The 12,566-nt window shown below is 34.1% G+C and overlaps 1 long non-coding RNA gene across 1 annotated transcript; it reads left to right on the forward strand.

The window, feature by feature from the left end:
- Positions 534-1,015, forward strand: LOC107634275. Its single transcript, XR_001618825.2, has 3 exons — positions 534-672; positions 764-818; positions 907-1,015. It is a non-coding gene; the product is annotated as an uncharacterized LOC107634275 (long non-coding RNA).

Genomic DNA, 12,566 nt, shown 5'->3' on the forward strand with positions numbered 1-12,566 from the left:
TCATTGAGAAAAATAATTATACTTAATTTATTATATAAATTATTTAGTTTAATTAATTCAAATATATATGTGATCTTTTAGACAGAAATAAATAAATTAGAAGTGTTATTTCATTTTAATTAGCATTTTGTGATGAAGACGCCTATAAAACGTCAATATGCATTTATTCTATTAATTAATCAATTTCTTGAGTTTAGTCTTATGGAAAAAACAATCCTAAAGCTGTTATAATTCAGTAAATTTGATGTTGTATAAACCCTGTTAGATTAGTAAATAATTAGTTAATAAATTAGTTTTTAATAATGAAGATTAGAAATGTGAATATTATATTAAATTATGATAGAGCTCATCAAAATGAGAATTTTGACACTAATTTAAAAAAAAGAGACCTAAAATTGAATTGAACGGGCTAAACTGATTAAACCAAATCCAAACCAAATTCGTGGATCCAAACCAGCCCAAAAAGACATTAAATGAATCCAAACAATTCTCCTTTGTTCCCTTATTCACGTTGCAGCAAACATAGGAAAGGGAAGAATGAAAAAACACTTTCAATCCTTACGGTGATTTCAAAATCCCGTAACTTCTCCGTCTGAGCTCCGATCGCCGCATCGTTTGCGGCCACGCGATCATTGTGTCGAGCTCTACACTTCTATCAGAACAATTTCATAGGTAAATCATTAATTACTCTCAGCCACTCTTTTCCCCCAATTTTTGAAAGTATTGTATGGGTGTTGAATTTCTTTACTTTTTGATGTTTTAGGATTCAATTAGCTTGAAAAAAACGTTCACTCTTACTTATGTGAAACTTGGGTAAGGTAAGAATACCATAATTTCATTTTAATTTTACTGAATTTATGTTTTGAGTATTAAATTGGGTATATATGTATTATAAATGTGTATTAGGTTGTGAATAAATAATTGGAGTTTGAAATTATGGACGTTGGAATTTTGGTGGAGGCTGGGCATTAGTATTTTGGTTGAGCTTTAGGGCTGTGTTTGTGTTGAGTGAATTGCTTTGGTCGCTACGAGGGAATCGGCCAAGATATGGTTTAGGTTTCTTGCATTTAATATATAATGTTTTGTGAAAACTTAGGCAAGATGACCGTAGGATAGGTTGGAATGCATGTGTATATGTATATTGCTAGTATCTTGTGAGAAAACATGTTTGGCTTGGTGTTGGTTGATTAATTGATGGTTTGGAGAAATATTGATTTGAGGTATATTTGTTGTGGTGGTTGTTGTGATGATAAGGAAGGCCATATTGTGTTATAAGCCAAGGATTTGTAAACTATGGTTCTTGGTTGTTTTGGTTGATGGATTTGAATACTGTAAGTGTATTATTGTTAATTTGAGGTAGGTTTATTGTGTTGATTGTTAAAATAATGAGAAAGGGGTATATTGTATTGAAGAATGCAGGCTTAGTGGTGAAGGGAATGAAATTATTGAATGAAAATGAGGTTTGGAATTGTTTGCAAAATTTTGGTTTTGGGCCGAATTTTGGCCAGTTATAACTTGGTTTTCGAAACTCCAAATTGACTACAACTTGTCTTAAATAAAATTTGGGTTCATGAAGTTTATGCCATTCGAAGAATGGGTGAAAAATATTTTAAATTGAAGAAATTATGGGTGTTGAAAGATTTGAACTCAAAACTAATTTCCTTCTTCAATTCTATAGCTTTGCTACTGATTCTGTTTTTTTTTAAAAGAACGTAGGTCCACGCGTATGCGTGGTATGAGTTTTTGGCAATGCATACGTGTAAAGAGCTAGCAAGCATGTCCACGCGTACGCGTGAGCCACACGTAGGGGTGGCAAGCGGGGAAGCCCGCCCCAACTCGCCAGAAGCCCGTCCTACCCCGCCTAGTGAGGCGGTCCTAGAATCCCCCCCCCCCCCCCGCCTAACTGCGGACTGGCGGGCTAAGCCCGCCAAAGCTCCTCTTTTTTTTTTTATATTCATAAACAATAAAATCTTAGTAATTATAAATAGGTTTAATTATTCTGTTGGTCCCTATAGTTTCGCAAAATTTTCAATTAGGTCCCTATACTTTTTTTCTTTTTAATTGGGTCCCTGCACCAATTTTTTTTCAATTAGGTCCTTCTTAGTAGTAATTGGCTTAATTGTATAGGGACTCAACTGAAAAAAAAAAATATTGGTGCAGGGACTAAAATAAAAGGAAAAAAAAGTGTAGGGACTCAATTGAAAAAAATTAGTGCAGGGACCTAATTAAAAAGAAAAAAAGTATAGGGACCTAATTGAAAATTTCGCAAAACTATAGGGACCAACAGAGTAATTAAACCTTATAAATATCTAATAAACATAATTATAAACCAAGTTTTCATCCAAAACATAAGTATAAATATTCTCTCCAAAACAAAATAAACATAATTTAAAACATAATTATAAATATTGTCTCCAAAGTAATATAAACATAATCCAAACCACTCAATTTTTATCTTCATACTCTTGTAAGTTAGGTTGGGGAAAGTTAGATTTTGGACAAAAAATTGTAAAAATACCCCCTCACTAAAAAAATACTAAGCCCGGCGGAGAAGCCCGCCCCGTCCCACAAAAGCCCGCGGTTTGAGCAATGCGGGTTAGGCGGGCTTTTGCTATTTGGCGGTCTCAATTTTTCAGCCCGGACCGCCTTTTTTGGCGGGTTATGTGGGCCAACCCGGCGAGTTTAGGCCCGTTTGCCACCCCTAGCCACACATACGCGTGGCCCCTGTTTCAGCAAACATGGTTTTTCAAAATTTTAAACCGCACTTCAAGCTTCTAAACCTCTATTTTCATTCCTTTAGTCATTAATAATAGTATTAAACCTGATAATCAGATGAAGTTAGGAAATGGGGATAATTGGAGATGAAGTAAAGCTGAAAAGTGATGAATTGATTATGAAATGTTACGGATGATCATGTATGATACTTGGCTTGATAATCAATTGAATGATTATGTATGATACTTGGTTTGAATGATTAAATAATCTGAGATACGAGATTCTCTGGGTAAAGTACCGTGGCTTGCCACCACATGTACCAGGTTGAAAACTCGATACTTTGTTGACCATACGACGTAAGGGTGACCAGGCACTTATAAATTCCTGGGAATGGTACCTCCATTGAGCGATTTGATATATGTATGAGAAAAATCTATGCATAGACTCATGGGGATGCACATCGGGGGACAGTCCAATAGTTTAGCAAACCCGACTTCTCAGGTTGGCTGTATAACCGACAGATGAGCTCATTAGCCATAGGACAGGCATGCATCATGTGCATATTACTTGAATTACTTGTTTGTGCTCTAACTGTGTTTGCCTAAGTGCATTTACTATGTTACGTGTATATTTGCTACCTTCAATACTTGTAACCTTCTTGTGTTTGCTTTTATCTGTTTATTTGTCTGTGAAATACTGACGGAGATGGAGGTATAGAGGAATGGCAGTATGAGACTTAGATTTAAGATTAAGTTAAGCTAGGCTTAGATACTCTTAGAGAACCACCTTTTATGGCCTTTGTTTAATACTTTAAACTCTATAATTTGAGTGTCGGTGTTCTAGGATTGCCTCTGGCATTCCCAGGACCTTATATATTATGTGTGTGGCACCTTAACCATGCTGAGAACCTCTGGTTCTCGCCCCATACTATGTTGTTGTTTTTCAGATGCAGGTCGAGAGGCATCTCATTAGGCATCTGGACTCCTGAAGCGAAGTGGTTACTAGATTATTTTGTTGTACAGTGATGTATATATATGTACTTAACTTTCTCTCCGCATAACTTGTTCTTTTTTATCCTCTTAGAGGTTTATTGAAAGGCAGGATTTTGTTTATGTACATTTGGGTTTTGGATATGTATATATATGTGTAAATATTCTCCGGCCAATCTTGGTTTCGCGGCCTGAATTAGGAGCTTGTTATTTTGTATTTTTGGCAATCTATTCCTACTTTTATTATCTTATGTTTGATAGTTATAGTTTTCTTAGCACGCAAGTTAACTCATTCCTTGAACGTTGCGCTTTTATTTCGCGATTTTTATTTCATCTATTCTTCAAGGCTCCTAATATATTATAATCTTTCTGCTATTATATGTATACATTATATTGTAAAGATCGTAATACCACACCACCTTTGTTTTACGACTTAAACATAAAGTTCTGTGGTAAGATGTTACATGCTGCACTAGTGATTTTTTTAAATATATTTATTTGTAAATTTAAAATCTTGATGTCATCTATTTAATTCCTCATTTTAAATGCATTTGTTTCATTTGTATATGGAAAGAGTTACATGGAAGTAGTTGATTAGTGTAGTGACTTAATAGTAGCTAATAATTTATTAAGATGATTTAATTTTGTTTTATTATCAGTCAAAGATTTTTTTACCGTCATTCAATTATGCCTTACCATTTAATAGAAATGTTTAGCTGCGCTCTGTTAATAATTATCTCAAGAGGAGAAGGATTAGTGAATATGATTTGTCGATGGTACAAATGCATATGATTTAATCTCTTGTTATATTTCTAGTTCATTTATGTTATGTTTTTAGCTTTTTTTTTTTTAAAATTGTAGGTGAGGTTATGCCATGCAAAAGGTAGAGAAGAGGTTTTGACCATGAAGAAGTTAAAAAAGTGAAAAATGCTTAGCCATGGACAGGTATTGCAATAAAGAAGTGAAATTTGTAAAATTATTTTCTACTTTCAGTCTTAAGCGCGTATCATTTGTAATCTATTAGGTTTAAAGTAAAGATTCTCAAAACTTAATAAATATTTTATTGAAAGCTCTTAATAAGAGTGAACGTGATCTTGTTATTAAAAGCTATATCGGTCGAAAATTGTTATTCATCGAGAGAATTCTAAGAGTTAAGTTACATAAGGTTTTGATAAGTCGATTCACATGAAGTATGACGACACTAAAGATTCACATGAATATTTAACGACTTTTGAAGTTAGGATGAATTTAGAAAGAGCTGTCGATACAGTTTAGTGTAAGACATTTTCGGTAACTTTAGCCGGCCCACTAATCAAGTGGTTTAGCATCCTTCTGAACAATTCGATAGCTAATTTTGACGATGTCTCTAGGATGTTCATGGCATAATTCACCACTAAAATTGCAAAATTAAATATCCGATTAGCCTGCTCGGAGTTACACAACGACAAGACGAACCCATAAAAAAATACATAAACCGATTCAACGACGAATGTTTGATGGTCAACAAGCTTACGGATTCAGTAGCTAGTCTGTGTCTGACCAAAGGGTTAATGAACGAGGACTTTCAAAAATACCTCACAAGTAAACTTAGAGTTAGATCCAAACCATATCTTATCCTATTCGTTACCATCCCTCTTTGTAGTTACTACCATCGCGCAAATTTACTTTCTTGCTACGAGTTAATAGTCAAATTAGTCTTTGAAAGATAAGATATTATTTAAATTCATTCCTGAAATATTTTTTCAATCAAATTGGTCCTTCAAAGATTACAAATTAATCATATCTTTAGTTACTCCAATCACAATTTTTATTAACAATTGATGATATAAAATATTAACTGAATATGTTTAATTAGACGTTGACTAAATATGTTTACGAAAATCTATCAATTTAATCACTAGGTCATATTACGAATAGAATTTTTGTATTTGAGAAAAATGACTAAATTAATAAATTTTCATAAACATATTTAATTAATATTCAATTAGACATATCAAGTATTATATATGTTATTAATTGTTTTATAACATCAATTTTTTAAAACTAAATGCTTCACTCGCTAGTCGATACTGCTACCATCCTCAAGCTTCTTCCTGTAACTCTCTCTCTCTCTCTCTCTCTCTCTCTCTCTCTGTACAGTTGTATGTCACCTGCTTTGGTGTTCTGTCGTCGTCCTGCTTATGCATGTTCTTTTGCTCGTCGACAAGGAAGAACGCCGCACTCGTCCCTGTGCTTTGTTGCTGCTATGACCTCCTCTCTTATGCTCCGTTCTGCTCTACCTCTCTTCACCTACCTTTAGAGGTAACTGAAGTTATTCCCTTTCTCTATTTAGTATTTTGGATATCTAATTAGAGAACTTCAGACAAGTCTAATTCGTTCTGTCCATAATATGCTCAAATCTTTCAAAAAATAACTCCAAGTTTGTATAGTTTTGGTTTATCTTCAAATCCTTAAATTTCCAATTTATGTGCCCTAGCCTGTGAAGCTCAAATTACCTGAAATTACCATCTATTAGAAGATGATAGATATGTGGTTGGTGCTGCCTTTGGAGTAGATCAAGTATTGTCTGTATTTGAGTATACAGCTGAAATGGGGTTTGGATATTTTTTTAAGTTAGTAACATGATGATGCGAAGCAGTGATGTTGGCTACCATCTATGTACTCGGATTTATTGACAAAAGATAAAACTATCAGTACTAAGTGTTGGAAGTTTTTGCAGATTAGAGGTTGAATGAGTAAAACAATCGAGATGTTCTGAAGGAAGATCCAGGTTTTGATAAAGCTCCTTAGCTTTCTTTAACGGTTGTTGCAACAGATTTTGCAAAAAAAGTTGTTGAACAAGGATTATCAAAAAATAATCAGCTATAATAGCTAAGGAGCTCTTAGAGGCTATCAGGTATTCAACCTTTCATGCATTTTTTCCATGAAAATTATAATTATTGTAGAAACCTCCATTTTTAGCATTATTTTTTTGGTCATTAATGTGTATTTCTATGTTGGACTATATCATATTCTCTCATGTAAAAATTTCTTGTAATTTTGTATATAACTCTGTGTTGGGTTTTATTAATCATAAGCCATCTTATGGTAAAGATTAAGCGCAAATAGAATCCAATATGTTGCATAAAATATGCTTGCATATACTTGGTTAGAGAGTAAAGTATAGGATCGAAATTTTCATAAATGAGTTCCATTTGTACTTTCTTAACTCAGAATAAGTTTGACTTCCTAATATATGGGTTTTCCCCCTGATTTGATAATCTTATTCTGTTTGATATCTTGTCAAAAGGAAACAATAAATTTTTGGAAAGAACTGAAGAATAAGATGCTTGATATGCGTGCTTTACTATATTCATGTGCGATTTGACTATTTTACTTTGCCTCACATACACTTAATTATTTGACCTTAATAATCTTTTCCAATAGTTAAACATAGAATTGTGCATAGTTATGAAAACCCATGACTCAATAGATTCCTGGGAAATATTTCTAATGTTTTCTATATGGATAAGTAGTCAACTATTGTTACTTATTGATTGTTTGTGATATTTGTGATCATTATTTTAGTAATTATGGATCTTTACTTAGAAGGAAAGGAAAGAAAAAAGGGAGTGCTTAACTGAATGCTGTTACCAAAGAACTCATATCCTTAAGGAGAAATTTTCCTAGTGAATACCCATAATGGTCCCTGAAATTTGGGTCGTTACTCAATGTGGTCCCTGAGATCCCAATTGCACCATTGTAATCCACCAGATACAGCTCCGGGTACCATAATAGTCCCTGGACAATTTTCCGGTGATGAGTCATCAGCAAGACGCTGATGTGGCTTCATTTTGCCACGCTGAATGGTGTCAACGGCTAGTTGAGCTGGCACAGTTTCAATTTATACCCAATGTGGTCCCTCCCCCTATATTTAACCCTAAATTCCCAAATGTTCAGTAAGTTAATTTCTTCCTCTTCTTCATCGTTGTTTTTCCATTCTTGTTGTTGCTGTTGTTCTTGGAGCTGGAAGTGAATATCCATGATGGGTGGTGGAAGCACTAGAGTTGGAAGCTCTATTAGTTCACCGTGCAGTGGCCATCGGACGAGAACGCAAAGCAGAAGCAGAAGATCCGGGGTGCCGGAATGGTGCGGTTGCGGCTGCCGGCCAGTTCTCAGGTGGTCTGAGATAGATTCAAACCCAAATAAACCATTTTTTGGTTGTCCCAATTATAATGTGAGTTATCAGTATTACTTGTGTTGTTATGATTGTTCATTCTTACCTGACTGTTCTTCTCTTGTTCTTCTTTCCTGAAGTTTGAGCATGTTATATGTTTGCTTGATTACAGACAAGTGGAAAGAGATGGTGTGGGCTTTTTGTGTGGGCAGATACTGGGCAGGATGAACCAGTTGAGAAACCAGAATCTTATGGAGATAATCATGAAGTGAAGATGAACTTTGATTGGAGGCTTGGGAGATTAGAAGAAGATGTCTGGAATCAAAAATTGGTTAACCAATTGTTGGTATTAGTTGTGTCTGTATTGATTGTGTTAATTGTTATCATGTATTGTAAAGCCTGAGTTAAAAGAGTTGGTGGTGTGTACCCTGTATTCATTGAATGAACAATATGTAAAAAATGATAACATGATTATGGTATTAGAAACTGTTGAATGGTGTTTGTTGATGGAATGTAAACTTGGATAACTCAATTAATTAAAACAGTAATATGCTAAAGAAGGCAGCATAAGTGATTGAAAACCAGCCAACACTGAATTAAGATAATGGTTCAAACTCAAAAGATAATTGTATTAAGACAATGGTTCAACTTATCACAGTTAGTCACATAACACAAACGGCAGCCAACTAACATGAGCATGTTAAACAAAGTTGCCTCAAAAGAGAGGACTTTATAGCAAAACATAAATGATTGTTTTTTCCTTGTGTAGTCTTTGTCTAGCAAAAAGTATTAACATCAAAACAGATAGCCCTATACATATTAAGCTAAAGTCTTCAATTCTTCTTTCTTGGAGCCTTAAATCCTGGAGTTGGGATGAACTTCATGTAATTGACAAGTCTTGTTGCAGTTCCTGAACTAGCACCCTGCATCGGATTCACTGGGACAGAAGTTGCTAGTGGAGAGGATCTTCTCCTTGGTGATAATTTTGAAGGCCTTTTTATTCCATGATCTTAGAAATTATTTACATTACACATAAATGATGATTCACTTGAATCACAAAAAATTTAAGAAATATAAATAGGAAGTTACCTTTTGAGAATCTTCTACATCAGAAGCAGTTGGCTAAGATATATCTATCTCTACAGGTTATACATCAGAAGTGACTTGGCCAATCTTAGTAGACTGCACAAGAGGATTGTCTTCTCCATCACGTTGGTTACCATCATCTTAAGGCTGCTGAAGTTGCTGCTCAGATGCAGGGGCACCTCCTTCATTTTTCTTCTTCTTATTAGCCTCAGCAGCTGCAGTAGCATCACAAGCTCTCTTCTTCTTACAACCTCTCTTTGTATGTCCTTTATCACCACAGAAACTACAAGTAAAGGGGCCCAACTGCCTCGTTAGATGAACATTATCTCCATTGTTACTCTGAGGCTTGGGATCAGCTTTAGACTTTTTAGATCCTCCACCACCCTTCTCATCAGCATCCATCCGTCTTTTCATCTGTAGTTTTCCAGGTTTCCTCTTTATTTTTAGTGCATGTGGACTGTTACATTCTTCTGCATGCTCCCATAATGGTTGTCCAAGAATTGGATTAATATGATAATTATATGTTTTCCTATATGACTCCATTGTTAGCAAGCAATGACAAAAGTCTTCTGGTGGCTTGTTAACCCGAGACAGTGTAGTACATGCATGCACACAAGGAATACCTACATACAAACAACAGCCACAACAACCATGGGTTTTAGTCATATACCATTAATCAGATTATTACTATAGCACAAAAACAATTATTATAGCAATGCAAATAACCTGTAAGCATCAAAAATTGGCAAGTGCATAGTCTTTTTCCTAAGTCCATCACATGATTAGTTGGGTGGCCATGCACCTCAAACTTTTCGTATCCGTTGTCCCCTGTCCAAATAGGCTTCCAATTCTTAGATTCTTTTCTAACTTTCTCCAGTTGACTCTTTATAACTGGTGTGAGCACTCCAGTGTGATTGTTTAGTTTCACCTTGTTCTTGGCTATGGTCCGCATTACGAACAAGCCTTATTATCCGGATAATATACCATTGTTCCTTCTTGATCTTCTTTGAAATCATCCCTGTGATGAAACATAATATCCAACATCTCTCCCATCTGCAAAAAAAAATTCAAAACCCATTACTTGACAATCAAGAAAAACACAAATAGATTTTTCTGTCCTATTTACACTAACTATTCAATAAAAAAAAAAGAATAATACATGTACACAAACAGATTTTAGTGTCTTATTTACATAATTATTTGTAGGATATAGTCACTTTATTTAGTACAAGACAAATATAATATTGTTGTTTAATTAAACCTTTAAGAGTGAATTCATAATTGTGAGGTTTATTTTTTTCCAAAAATACACAAAAATCAGCTATACAAATATATTTGTATGTATGTGTATATACACGTTTGTATGTGTGTTATCATACATATATTTATTATATATTTTACATTTTAATATGTATTATATATAAATTAAATAATTGAATGACAAATTAAGTAATTGAATAACAAAGTTCAGTTTTATGTGCTGTACCCTGTATGCGTCTGTTTCAATTTTTGTGACAATAAATCATATTCTAAATTGAAACAATATGTTTTGAAAAACTAAATAAGATTGTCTCTGGTTATTTTTATTTTTCTTAGTTATCTAAAAAATAAAAAACAAAATTGAAAGCAAACGTGCACAACCATATATAGATAGGCTTTTCTAAAAGGTCAGTTTGTATTTTGCACTCTGGTAACTGGCAAGTTGGCAATCCCATAATAGGTATGCAACAAATATAATATTGACTCCTAGACATGGAATTTTTATTTGAATATGTATGTTTCAAGTTCCATACCATCACATCTTCTACAAACTTAATAAAGAGTATACTTTTATGATAATATGTTGCTGTTTATTTCCAATCTTCTAATAAAATTAAAATTGAGCCTTGTTGCTCTCATCTCGTTTCTCCATAGCGGCTCTAAGCTCATCAACTTGGTTGGTGGAAGATGGAGAGGTTTGGTTGGATTGTTGTCTATGGTATGGTGCTTGGTACTTGGTGTAGTTGTTTTGGTTTTGGTTGGAGTGACTTTGGTTGGCTTGGTAGTTGGTGTTGTTATGGTGGTATTGAGATGAAGATTGGTTGTTGTTGTGATGAGAAGGAGAGTTGTTCCATCTTTGGTTTTGATTGCTCCCTTGTGCATTATCCCTCCACCCTTGATGTTGATTACTACCATGAGGGTAGTTGTTTTGGCTTTGAGAAGGATAGGGTAGACGGTTGTTGTAATTCACATTGGCCACTACAAGGGCATGCTCCTCTTGGATTTGATGGCATTGATTGGTGTAATGAGTGGTGCTAGAGCACAAACTACAAATCCTAGGAGGGCCTTCAATTTGAGCAACTGGCCGTGATGAAACATAATATCCAACATCTCTTCCATCTAAAAAAAAAATTCAAAATCCATTACTTGACAATCAAGATAAACACAAATAGATTTTTCTGTCCTATTTACACTAACTATTCAATAAAAAAAAAAGAATAATACATGTACACAAACAGATTTTAGTGTCTTATTTACATAATTATTTGTAGGATATAGTCACTTTATTTAGTACAAGACAAATATAATATTGTTGTTTAATTAAACCTTTAAGAGTGAATTCATAATTGTGAGGTTTATTTTTTTCCAAAAATACACAAAAATCAGCTATACAAATATATTTGTATGTATGTGTATATACACGTTTGTATGTGTGTTATCATACATATATTTATTATATATTTTACATTTTAATATGTATTATATATAAATTAAATAATTGAATGACAAATTAAGTAATTGAATAACAAAGTTCAGTTTTATGTGCTGTACCCTGTATGCGTCTGTTTCAATTTTTGTGACAATAAATCATATTCTAAATTGAAACAATATGTTTTGAAAAACTAAATAAGATTGTCTCTGGTTATTTTTATTTTTCTTAGTTATCTAAAAAATAAAAAACAAAATTGAAAGCAAACGTGCACAACCATATATAGATAGGCTTTTCTAAAAGGTCAGTTTGTATTTTGCACTCTGGTAACTGGCAAGTTGGCAATCCCATAATAGGTATGCAACAAATATAATATTGACTCCTAGACATGGAATTTTTATTTGAATATGTATGTTTCAAGTTCCATACCATCACATCTTCTACAAACTTAATAAAGAGTATACTTTTATGATAATATGTTGCTGTTTATTTCCAATCTTCTAATAAAATTAAAATTGAGCCTTGTTGCTCTCATCTCGTTTCTCCATAGCGGCTCTAAGCTCATCAACTTGGTTGGTGGAAGATGGAGAGGTTTGGTTGGATTGTTGTCTATGGTATGGTGCTTGGTACTTGGTGTAGTTGTTTTGGTTTTGGTTGGAGTGACTTTGGTTGGCTTGGTAGTTGGTGTTGTTATGGTGGTATTGAGATGAAGATTGGTTGTTGTTGTGATGAGAAGGAGAGTTGTTCCATCTTTGGTTTTGATTGCTCCCTTGTGCATTATCCCTCCACCCTTGATGTTGATTACTACCATGAGGGTAGTTGTTTTGGCTTTGAGAAGGATAGGGTAGACGGTTGTTGTAATTCACATTGGCCACTACAAGGGCATGCTCCTCTTGGATTTGATGGCATTGATTGGTGTAATGAGTGGTGC

Source organism: Arachis ipaensis, chromosome B03 (genome assembly GCF_000816755.2).
Source record: "Arachis ipaensis cultivar K30076 chromosome B03, Araip1.1, whole genome shotgun sequence".
In the NCBI taxonomy this organism is placed as follows: domain Eukaryota; kingdom Viridiplantae; phylum Streptophyta; class Magnoliopsida; order Fabales; family Fabaceae; genus Arachis; species Arachis ipaensis.